The following is a 12,791-nucleotide window of genomic DNA, read 5'->3' as shown; positions in this document are numbered from 1 at the left end:
ACACACACACACATATATATATGTATATTATGTATATGTGTATATATATATATATATATATATATATATATATATATAAATTGTTTGAGGTTTTATTTTGGAAGATTTTACATCACCTTTGCTTTCTTTAGGAGGAAACGTTCATCTTCATTGGCAAACCATACTTTTTCCAGGTGTGGAAACAGAGTGGCTGCTATTTTTTAGGATATGTTTTAAAGACAACTTCAAGGTGAAATGCACAGAAAACAAGCTGTGCTATAGTAGTGTAGTTTGATGTTCACATGGCCTGAGATCTTATTTACTACTACTTTCTTCCTCCTAACTGCTTTTAAATCACTGTTGTGGTTCCCTTAGTGTTTTGCCTTGTTCCCATGTGCTCTTGACATGACTTTAGGATGAAATGAAACCAAAAGGAAGATCAGAAGTGGATTGCCATAGTTGTTGCTATGTGGAGTCAAAGACCAAAAATGTGGGGCTAGATAGAGAAGTATCCAAAAGGCTTAGAAAGCTCTATTTTGTTATATATTTCTGAGACAACAGGCATAACTGGGAACAAAGCCATTTGTAAGAGGGAAAGGTGTAAATATGGCAATATGTGGCTTTCCTCAAGTGCCTGTACTCTAGCATGCAGAGCTTGGTTAACAAGAAAGGCCTGTGAGTCCATGCACTTCCCTAAGCCTGTAAATATCAAAATCACAACCGTCAGGTGCAATACTATGCACAATTTAGACATTTCCATGAGTGTTTACAGCCTATCTAGGAAAATTAGGAGAAGAGGAGGAAAGCTATGGTAGAGTCCTCTCCCATAAACTGGAAATGTGTTTGTCTGATGATTGGTACCGTGGATATCATGCTGGGGGTGTACCACAGGCCACCTGACAGAAAGAAGATGAGGATGTACAAAAGCAACTAATAGGAGGTTGATGCCTGAACACCCTTATCTTTTTTTCTGGGATTTTAACAGTCCAGACATATTCTGGAAGGGCAACAATATGCAGTCAATTCAAGAAAATATTGCACTGCATATTGGCTGCTTCCCAGAGCAAATATTGGAGGGGTCAGACAGTATAATGGTGTACATGACCTGCTGTTCACAGGTGTCTGAGGTCAGAGTCTGAAGGAAAGATGGAAAGATTCAGAGCAGAGTTGGGACTCTGGCCTTCAGGAACCAGATTTCAATCTGTTCTGGCAATTTCTTTGCTCAAGTTTCAAAATGTTAGGCAGAATTCCCACTGGAAGCTGCCATGAAGGATAGACAGTACATAAACAAAATTGTTTTTCAAAGAAAACTTACTGAGAGTTCAAAAATTAACTCTCTTCCATTTGCGCAGGAAGATGAGAAATATTGGCAGAAGAGTCATTTGGCTGGCAGGGTGCTTCTGGATGAAAGAAACACAAGAACACACAAGAAGTGAAAACCAGGCAACAAAGGAGGAATACAAAGAGAATTGCTTGAGCATTTGGAGCAAAATCAGAAAGACCAAAGCACAGCTGCAGATAACAGTACTGAGGCACATAAGGGGTAACGGGAGAATATTCTAGGATCAGTGGGATGCTCAGGGAAAATGTGGGTCCATCAATGAGTGTAGGAGAAACAGATGGGTCAGAAAAGGCTGAATGATTCCGTGTCTTTTTTGGCGTCTGTCTTCACAAGCAAAATTTTCAGTACCAGAAAAACTGGGGTTGGGGAGGACAACAGGATAGAGGAGCAACAGGTTAGGAACTGCTTAGAGAAACTGAATGCATTCAAAACCTTGGACCATATTAGATTCACCTGAGGGTGCTGAAAGGTTGGCTGAGGTGATGCAATTAGATAAGGTTGCCAAATTTAGTTCTGCTAATGATTTTCTGGCTTGTAAAGCTGTTGCCAGGAGTACTTGGATTGACACAGCCAAGGACAAGGCTGATAGTCCACACGAGAATAAATGGCCAATGACAAAATAGTAGGCAAGCTGTGTAACTTAGGTGAGGGGTTTCCAGGGAAGGAATAATTGCATATTACAGAATGTGAGAAATAAGTGCATTCTGAAAAGCCATTTACACTGCCATAAAAAAGAAAAAAGTTTTGTTTATTTGTGGCCAGCCTATTAAATTTAAAGGATGTGCATTGTGCTGAATATTCTCAGGAGGCCAGCAGTTAAACGCTTTCTCAGTAACTATGGCTTCATGAATAAAGTGTTAGGAATTTCTATTTTGGCCTTCCTGTAGACCAGCAAAAATACTTGCTGTAGGGCAGCAGCTAAATGCTCATAAGAGATTATTATTATTTTCTTCACAAGAAAGCTTTTTTATTTTTCCTGGAATCATTGCTGAAGCTTGGTCTAGCAATCTATCTAGTCAGGACTTGATCCTAAAGTACTCTTGCCTTCATGTTGATGTCTTTGAGTTATTTTGGAAAATTTAGACTATAGTGCTAATGCAACCATCAACTTCAGTGGTGCAGGGTACATATCTTGTTTGCTTTCTGGATTATTGGATCCTGCCTGACATACATCTTGTCAGCAGTGCTGAAATGCCTCCAACAGTGTATTCATGATTTTAACTGAATGACCAGCTATCAGCTGTTTGGCTTGATCATGTCCCTATTACTCTTTCATAGATATTGATCTAACTCAGTGCTAATGGATTTTGATTGTGCAAACACCTGGGAATTCTCAGATTTGGACTAGAATAAGAGTATTTATGCATGAAGAAAAATATCTGCTGTTCACTATTTATTGAATCAGCCAGAGAACATAAGAAACAAACAAACAAAAAAGTGAAACAGATGAACAATTACACACTGCAGATAGAGTGAAATTGGATTTCCTTGATTGATAAAGAAAAAATGTAATTAAAATTATTAGAAATGTGGTAAAAGTATTTGCCAAAAAGGCCACATTTACTGACTTTGATTGTTAGGTTCTCTTTGCTAGATTTTGGCCGGGCAGAAATATTAATATTATGTCCTCCAGGTGGTAGGCATGCTGGTATTTCCTTCAATCTCAACAATAAAAAATATATAAATTTACTTTTAGGAGTACAGAACATGTTCCATTTCAGATAATAATTTTACTGTAGGTAAAATTGAATGTCAATTTCCTGGAGCAAGTTTCTGAAACAAACATCTCTATATTATAATTTTTCTAAATAGTTTTCTGAAAGGGTGTCCATGCTGGTCTTGGACATGGCAATGCCTGTAGTGATTTCCCTGTTTTGTTGTGGAGGGAATGAAGGGAGAGACAACAAGTTTATTAGAGTGAAAGAGGTGGAAGCAGAATAGCAAAGCAGAGAGAAAGACTTCTGAAGGAAAGTCTCAGTGTCTAAAAATGAAGAGCATCATTTAAGTGGTAGGTGCCACTCTCCTTTCTGCCCTCTTGTCGCTCTCTCTTTCCTTCACATTTCAAGATCCCATTCACATTCCCATCTATTCTTCTTCCAACTCCTTTGCTTCCAGCCACATGCCTTCACTTGCTGCATGGAGGGCACTGTATGAAGACCAGACTGAATCTAGTTTATGATATGTACTTTAGGGTTTAGCAAACTCTTTTCCACCCAAAATTACACAGGGCTGACCAAATAAGTCAATACCCTAATGGATCCAATAAAAGGTGTATCTAGTTACAGAAACACGGAGGAATCTGGGTTACAACCTAATAGCTAATAGTATTTCTCCTCCAGGCTTGGGATGCAAATATATTTTGCTTCTCCTCTAAGACAGTTCCATGACCATTAGGAAATCCCATGCAGCTTTCAGGTTGTGTTGGTACTTCTGTTTCTGCAGCTGCTTAGTGAACCCAGGGCACTTACCCTGGCACTTACCCACCTTGCAAGCAGGCCAAAATCTCTGTATTGAAAGCTTCCCCTTCTGCATTAAGTATAGCTCTACAGATCCATAGTCCAGTGAAGAAGAAAAGAGATATGGGAATGGGAACCTGGCAGTGTGGGAGAGGGGGGTCAAGTCTCACTTTAACATCCAGCTATGACCTCAGCCCTTCTGGGTCTAGTTTTTATCAGTTTGCTCCATTTAGCTATATTATAAATCTGTGTCTACTAGCAGCACTCTGAAGCTAATGCAGTACAGTTAAATATTTCTAATTAATCAGTATCTAAAAAATAACTAGAACATTCAAAAAAACCCCGACATGCAAGTTTCTGATCCTAAACAGATTGATTGAATAGCTCAGTGCACTCTTGACACCTCTGAAGATATTTTTGTGTGGCTCACTGGACCTTTCAACTATTTTGTGAAACACATGTATGTCCTCCTGTCTGCTGCTTTTGCTCAGCAGCTTGGTAATACTCCCTGGTGAATTTTTCAGCATCTTGATAGCTGTTAGTTATAGTTTCTTTTATTAAACTTGTTGTAAGTACAATTAGTGGCTCACTAACTCTTGGCATAAAATATACATTATATTTTAGAATATCTCCTTTTCTTCCCCCACTAGGGGACTGAATTCATGGCTTCTTAGTGATACAAAATGCTTCCTGAGTTTTATCCATCATAAACAGAACATTAGTTAGGTAATTCATAGCTAGGGTCAGCTAACAGATTTATTAATTTGCAGACAGCCGACTGAGAAAAATGACTGGACTGTAGAATTATGATCACTCAGCTTATTATTTTGAGGCACTACATCTTAACTTCAAGTACCAAGGACAGAATCAGCACGTTTAGTAGATTTTTTTTTTGTGCCATTTTCTCCTTTTTATTTGCCATTGCTTCTTTTTTATAGTAAGATGATCTTGCTTTTTTAGCCAAAGCATGAAATGAAGTCACAGCATCTCATTTGACAGGGAGGGAAATTAAATAGAAAGATCCACGTGATCACATGCATATCTACACAATTATGGTTTTATACACTCTCTTTAGTGTCTTAAGTTTTTAGAGCAAAGGAGGTAAGACAGATTTTTGATTCTTTGAAGGTGAAAAGGAGACAACAGTGAGAGGGATATTGAAGAATCAAACAAATTACTAAAATTAGGAGGATGGAGTGGAAAAAAATATTTTGCAAAAAGCGAGAAAGAAGAAATGAAGATGACAACTGAGAATTAAAGGAAAATTACTTCAGGAATGCAGTTACTGCTTCTGAGTTCAAAATTCAACAGCAAAAGGAAACTATTGCACTAGTAGGAAATAGATGGAAGGGAAGAGAGCTTGAAAAAGAGAACAAGGGAAGTTTTTTGTTTTTATTTTCCATGCCTGGCTGGTATTCCCTGGAAAGTCTTATTATCTTCTGTACGATTCTTGGATGATTTGGCCGATTTTGTTTATTGTTTTCTCTTCCCTTTGTAATGACTCCTAAGTGAGCAGAACCTGTCAAAATGGAGGTAATGAGAAACTGTGAGAGATGACAGCTGCCATGGATCCTGTATTTACCACATCCAGGGAGTGCTGAAAGGGAAACTAAACACCTCTGAAGTAACCAGTCACTTGACATCGCTATGCAGTTTTAGATCAAAGATCTTAGCCCTAGTAAGGTTCAGTATAACCGGCCAGCAGCTGGTCCCAACCACAGGGTCACTCTTCTGCTTCTCCTTCATGTCAGCAGTGACTGTGATGTCTAGGGGCATTTTTGAGGGCTGTTGTCCCCAGTATCACACCAGTTCAGTGATGACAGTTCTGGGCATTATGATGCAGTGTGAAACAGAGAAGCTGGGCGTGCTTTAAAGACCAGACACAGATGGGATTCTGCAGAGAACTGGCACACAGGCTAGTGTAAAGAGTTAAATGTGTGCAGGACTGCCAGGCAATGAGAGACACATTGAAATACTGTGCTTCCTGTGAAAGAAAAGTCACATAAGCAATGTTTAATTTAAGTGCTGCTGAACTCAGCAAATAGGTGTTCTACATATCACTTTCCATGCTTCCAGATCTTTAATTCACTGATGGTTTCTGTACTCTCTTGACCTGCTGTAATAATCACTGCCTTACCTATCCAAGTGGCTGACTTGCTCCATGGGGGGAAAAGCCAAGACTCAGAAGTCCCCAGCTAGCTGCTCTATACAGGACTCCGAATTCAGCATTCAGAGATTTTTGGCTGCTGCAGCAATTTTGCTATTGTGCTTCTAATTGTTTCATTCCAGAGGGGATATGCAATGTGTCAAAAGATGAAAATATTAATAGAGACTATCATGTATCATTCTCTACAAGTAGCTTCTTTTTGCAAAGGACAAAGTTATGAACTGATAAACTGAGGGTTAGGATTAAATCAGCCATTTCTGTGGAGATAACTTCAGAGAAATGCAGCTCTTCCTGGTGCTGATCAACTGCTGATCCTACTCTAACTTGTAATGAAAGGATTAGATGACAAGTGTCACCAGCATTATTTCTGATGCTAAGAGATTGCTAATAATGTGATAGAAGTCTGCTGTGAATATTGCATGAGGAAGGTTATCTATAGCATAAGTTGAGCAGGGAACTTGCTTTTTTGTACCCTGACAGCATAATTACAAATGCTTCTTGCTCCTTACACGTGTCAGCTCTCTGCTTCTGCTGTTGGTTTATGAAGTAGTGTAGTGTGCTACACAAATCTGTCATGGTCCTTCTTGACCTAGAAAAGTCTGAGACTGGATGATCCAAAGTCATGTAAAATCAATGTTTTTTCTCCCCAGAGAATATTGCCAGACTTTGGGTACTGCTCAAATAAATAGATAACATGGGGATTAGCTTCTCTTAAATGAGTTAGCAAAAGAATTATTTGAAATAAAAGCACAGCTGTGGGTAGCAGGACACTTATTATCTATTTCAGCCCCTGCCATGAAAATTCTTGTTGCCTCAGTTTACCCACTTCTGTTTGACAAATGCCTCATAGAGGAGTTGCTCAGCTAGTGCAGTTGAGTGGTTGGGAAGATTTTCATAGATACTTGACAAAAGATACAATACGACTCTAAAGTGTTATTATTGTGGTTTTGATCACAGCTTTATGAATATTGTAGAAAAATTTTTATTAGTTCTGTTTGGTAGAGATAAGAAATCATTCACAGCTGGTGATAGCTTTTACAAGTGTGCTTATTTTAGTTGGGGTAGAATTAATTTTATTCATAGTAGCTAGAGTGGGGCTATGTTTGAGATTTCTGATGAAAACATTATTGATAACAGAATGTTGCTTTAGCCATTGCTGAGCCATCTTTGCACGGGGTCAAGGCCTTTTCTGCTTCTCACTCCACCCCATCAGTGAGGAGATTGGGAGTACATGGCCTGTTGGGAGGGGACACAGCTGGGACAGCTGGTCCAAACTGACCCAAGGGCTATTCCCTGAGGCATCATGCTCAGCATATGCTGCTGAGAGGAAGAAGAAAGAAGGGGGGATGTTTGGAGTGATGACATTTCTCTTCCCAAGTCACCATTACCTGAGGTAATTTTTCCTGATGTCCTGGAGTTGGCTGCACACCTGTCTGCCCATGGGAAAGACTGAATTAATTCCTTGTTTTGCTTTGCTTGTGTGAGCAGGTAAATGGTCATTATCTCAAACCAGGAATTTTTGTCACTTCTGGTCTTCTGATCCTCTCCCCCTCTCACTGAAGGGGACAGAGTGAGTGGCTATGTGGTACTTTGTTGCAGCCCGGGGTTAAACCATATTAACAAGTAGTCTTGCTAGCTTGCCATTTTATTTAAAAATTTTGTTTGGAGCTTTTCTCCCTTCTTTTGTCATTTATTTAATTTGATCCATTCTAGTCTCTGCACTTGAATTTCCTGCATGATTAATTCTATAATATTAAAACTGTGATGAAATGCAAACTTTATAAAATTGACGGATAATTATGTTTCTTATGTTAGTCAGCGAAACGAATGATGAAAAAACCACTATGGCCTGATCAAAACCATTAAATAATTTAAAATGAGGACTTCAGAATCAGGTTAGAAGAATTATATTGAAAATAATGGTTATCTTGCTTTATAAGCTTTCTGATGTGTCCTATCTTTTGCAGGGCTTTTTTCTTGAGAATGTTAAGCACATATTTGTAGTTAATTTGCTGATACTATGTGCATGAGCTCTTACTTTTCCTTAACTTCAAATTGTGCAGTTCATTCTTTTCATTCTTAAAAGGATAAAGGCTGGGATTTTCCAAAGGAGCTTAGAAAATTTAGGTCTAAATTTTAAAAGGTGCCTGAAGATTCAGATAGATGCCAAAGGGGATTTTTCAGAAGCATTCAGCTTTGTATTGGAAGAAATATAAATGGGTATTGAAATTCTTGAAAATCATACTGGGTTTGTATCAGTAGCCTTTAATTCCTACAGGTATTAAAACTGCTTTCTTTGGCTATGTCTATTTTAGTAAGTAGTGCAACACAGCACTACAGAGCAGATTTGTAGAGCAAAATGCTGAGAGGCTGACATTCACACTTTTAGTTTTGGGGCGTTTGTCTTCAGAAGAGCACTAGTCCTGTCCCATAGACTAAATTCAAATTAGCAGATGGAGCACGTTAAATCTGTCAGAGAATCCCAGAAGAATTGTTTAGAAGGAATGCCTGGAAGTCCTCCAGTCCAGTGTGCAGCCCAGTGAATCTCCTGAGTGCTGCACTCCTCCCCCAGTGACGAGTGCTGTAGAAGTCCAGCCTGGACCTCCCAAGCTGCAGCTTCTGTTATTTTTGGCTGCATCTTGTGTTATTGTTCTTGTGCTTGTATAGCATCTCTACTAAGGTAACTTTGGCTCTGTGTTTTGTTTCCTGTCCAAGCTGTGAGCATTAGTATAGAAGCACACGAAGCAGGATTGTGCATTTGCAGCCCTTTCCTAGGCAGACTTTTCCCATATATACTGCTTTCTAGCTTGCCTCTGAATGTGGTCCCCTAGTTCAAAGCTCTCCTCGACAGGTCACCATGTCTGTCTCCTGGTCCACTTTGAAGAAAGAAAACAAAGCCTTGCTGGTGACTCAGGCATGCATCCAGTTCTTCTGCCCTCTACCCCTATATCTTCTATAGAGCAAAAATAAAAATATTGTATAATTCATGACTGTCCATACAGGGACATTATAGCAGTTACATACTGCTGTAGATACCTTAAATTTCAGTTTTGTCCTGCAAAGTATAGCAAGTCAATTAGAATTGCCTTAAGCTTCTACTTTATTATTATGGTTATCAGATCCTGGGTGCACAATCTGGTTATGGTGAAGTAAGATTTAATTTTCCAGGCTGTCAGCTTACAGTTTGGGTACATTACCTTATACTACTGTGAAGTAAAATTTGTCCTTTCCATGGATTAGTTGCCTTTTTCAAGTTCCTCTCTGAGTTTGGCCCAGAAAATCTTGTTTGAATGTTCATTGCCTCAAGGAAATATATCAGGGTTGGAAAAAGTGCTTTGCTCTTGCGGAAACTCTGCTGTGTTTTCCCCCATCAAGCTTTACTTTTGTTTTTATATGGTTTTGTCCTTAATTAGGCTCTTAATTACTTTCTCTGAAACCACAGTAAGTCTCATTGCTTTGTAATTCCCCTGATCTCCTATGACTTCTTATTTTAAATATAGATGGTGTTTTATGTGAACAGATTGTTATCCTCAAAAATAATTGCTGTTGTAAAGCCTGTATTTTGCATCCTTTTCTATACCAACACTGCTTCAAACTTTATTTCATTCAAATTTTTGAAGCCAGTTAAGTCTTGTAGCCTGGAAAATGTCAAATATATTGAATGTTTTTCTGGTTTTGTGCTATATTCTCTATAGTTCTGTGCTCATTGAAAAAAAAGAAAAAAAGATTATACTTTTTCCATTAGCACTGTTCCATTTATGGTCATCACTGGTATAAAGAAAACAATAATTTCTCCCACAAAGAAAGTGGGAAGAAATGGGCAAGTGAGTCAGCAGCATCAGCCAAGCTGGGGAAGGCAGAATCTCTGGTATGCCTTTTCACAGGATGGAAGGGTGTACAAGGCTGTGTGCAGGAGAAAGTCTGATGCTTTAATTGTGTCTGGTCAAGGACCTTTCCAATGCCAGGAGATAATTGGAAAAGGAGGAAGCCATAAACAAGAACATAGAAGGACACAAAGCTGACGAATAAACCATGAGGGAGGCAGTGATGGGAACCAAAGCTGATCAATCACACTAATTGATGGAGACCTGTGAAAGTGTCAGAGTGTTTATTCCAGGGAGGCAATGTAGGCATCTGATCAGGGACCTTGTCTGTTGGGAATCCAAGGAAAAAGGAGGAAGCCAGAAACCAAACCAAGACACAGACCTGATAAAGCAAACATGGAGACAGTGACAACACTCACACTAATTGTGGGCTATCAAAGAATCACAGATGCCACTTCCAGGAAGATCAGCCTGGACTTTGTAGCAGATAAAATTGTTAACCAGAGGAACTCTGGATCAGGAGGTTGCCAAGGATGAATAGATAAGTACAAACCTATGGGGAACCTGCAGGGGAAGGAGATTGGTCATTTGTAAAATACATTGCCTGACCAAGCCCTGTGCCTGATCTCTGTAGTGTCTATGTAACACTATGATCTCTATGTCTTATCTTCTTATGTCTTATTAAATCTTTTCTTAGCTCCCTCTGTGTCTGTGTGTATTGCAATGACTAAGTGCCAGTCACTGGTGAGACCTGTATGTGTGTCAGTGGGTTCTGTGCTAGCTACTGGAGTTGGGCCAGGGGTCAGGGTGCCTGTGCTGGAAGCCACTGGAACAGTGAGGCCTCTGTGCCATCTGCTGGAATGAGTGTGGGTCTTTAGCTTCCAGCCACTTGGACAGGAGCACTGTGTGTTCCCAGCTACTGGTGTGACAGAGGAAAGGGAGGGCCTCAGCACTAGCAGCTGAAGTGCCTGGGATCACATACAGGATCACATACAGCCTGGAATCACAGCCTGTGTGCCAGGTGCCAGCTGCTGCTCCATCTCCTCCAACCAGGTGTGTGTGAGGGGTGGGGGTTTTGTTAGCAAACATCAAGGTGGTCCAGACAGTGAGGAGGGGACCTTGAGTCTGGGCAGGGGCATTAGGTGGGCAGAAGGTCTGTGCTGGTACATCCAGGGAGGCTTGAAAATGTGAAGTGCACAAGGGATGAATGTGCGAGCCTGTGTGCTTGCTAGTGAGCACCAAGCTGGAGAAGCTGGCAAGTAGGGGGCCTGGTGCTGTGTGGGTACCCAGGCAATGGAGGATATGTGTATGCTTGTGGATCTAGAGATTGCCATGTGTCTCCCTGCACTAGTGACCTCCTGTCCCTATCATCTGAAGGCAAGGAGGGCACTTGGCTGGCTGGCTTGTGTTTTATGACTTCTATGTATGCAGCACCTCACCTGTGGCAGGCAGCTTGTGTGACCAGCTGTGTCAGTGTCCTCCATGTGTGTGTGTGTCTCTGGGACACGTGCAGCTTTGCTACTAGTGGAAGCTGCAGTCAGGAAAGCAGCAACCATGGTGTGGGCACTGGGCTGGGCTCCAGCAATTGGGCAAGAGGGACCCGGGCTGGAGCTGTGGTGGCAGCAAATCTAACATCACTTAGTAGAATCATATTTTCAGATACTGCATCATCCCTTATAAAGCCCTTTTAAAGCATTTTGGGCTAATTAGAGATAGTAGCATGACCTTCCATGGGAATACACATTCAGAGCTTCTGCCTCTCCTTTTATTAAATTGTGATATACTTGTTGGTCTGCATTGGACAAGAGACAGTGAACTACAATTAAAATTGATCAGAATATACATACTAACAGCCTGTGTCTCCTGCCTGCTCCTTTACTCACTCTCAAGTGCCTGAGCCCCTGCTGCGCTCTGTCCTTCCAAGTGGGAGCACAGAGTAGAGGCCTTGGCAGACACAGAGTGCAGCACTGGGTTGGTGCAATGTGATAAAAAATGTGGGGAAGAAGATACAGGAACATGGGCTGGGTGGGTGAGAAGGGAGGAATACATTACTTTATGATGTAGAGTGTGGGACTGGAGGGTGTAAAGGATAATGCATCTAAGTGGCAGTTTGCAGTGAGAGGAGCAGGGATCTGGGGGCAGCCAGCTGAATATGGAAGCTTCTTTCAGGATCAAAGGCTGGCTACTGCCTAAAATAGTGCCAAATAAAAGCTGTGTCAAAAGCAGTGTTATATGTGTTTTTAAGACACTTATTAGGTGCTTTTCAAATCTTACCCTTATGAGCAAATGGTTTTCAGCACATAACTGCAAATGTTCAATGTACATGTTTTGCAGGTAGAATGTAAAAATGTGAGGTTTGGAAATTCAAAAGTAAAGTACATGCTCCTGTCTCTCATCTTGATGGCTGGAAACTGATCTGCTACTGGGACTATGAAAAAATGCATGATCATGTAAGTGTGTAGGTAGGTTCTCTGCCTGTGTAAGTTATTCACTGATTTCAATAATGTTTTGGCAGCTGATGACTGTTGATGATCCAGAGATATCTCTTTTTATGTGTTGGCATGAGCTAATGGACCATGTCTGTCATCTGAGCGAAGGTAGGCTTGCAGTTCTCTGGTTTACATAGTCTGATTTTTGCTCTGCATTTCCCTTTCAAGTGATCACTTATATAATGTGTGAACTTGTTGGTTTCTGTAAGAAGAAAAAAAGCAAATGTGTTTGAAGAGCCTACAGATCATTCTAGCTATCAATATGATACAAAATTAATAATTTCTAACAATATCTTCAGTGATGCATTGGAAATTACTATGTAATGTCATCTTGTTCAGAAAACTTTAGAAAAATAATAACCTGAATGAAGATGAGGATCGAATAAAATGCCAGTAGCTCTCCTGTTTTATTTCAGTTTCCTGTAATTTTATACAATAACATGTCTGATTTTTTTATAAATATCTGTAGTGCAAAAAAAATTCTCATATATTTCCTGGTAACTGAACTAAGGCTAGAATTTTTTTCTAAATCCC

The 12,791-nt window shown here is 40.2% G+C and overlaps 1 long non-coding RNA gene across 2 annotated transcripts in view; it reads left to right on the top strand.

The window, feature by feature from the left end:
- LOC143693981 (uncharacterized) overlaps nt 1–12,791 on the top strand; it is a 219,823-nt gene that overhangs the window by 105,724 nt on the left and 101,308 nt on the right. For both annotated transcript variants that reach the window (XR_013182143.1, XR_013182144.1), the window contains one exon: nt 12,284–12,365. This is a non-coding gene — a long non-coding RNA (uncharacterized LOC143693981). The remainder of the gene's footprint in view (nt 1–12,283; nt 12,366–12,791) is intronic.

The sequence above is a fragment of the Agelaius phoeniceus genome, chromosome 4, assembly GCF_051311805.1.
Source record: "Agelaius phoeniceus isolate bAgePho1 chromosome 4, bAgePho1.hap1, whole genome shotgun sequence".
NCBI classification, from domain to species: domain Eukaryota; kingdom Metazoa; phylum Chordata; class Aves; order Passeriformes; family Icteridae; genus Agelaius; species Agelaius phoeniceus.
The sequence above is the reverse complement of the archived record's forward strand: the minus strand, read 5'-3'. Positions and strand labels throughout refer to the sequence as shown.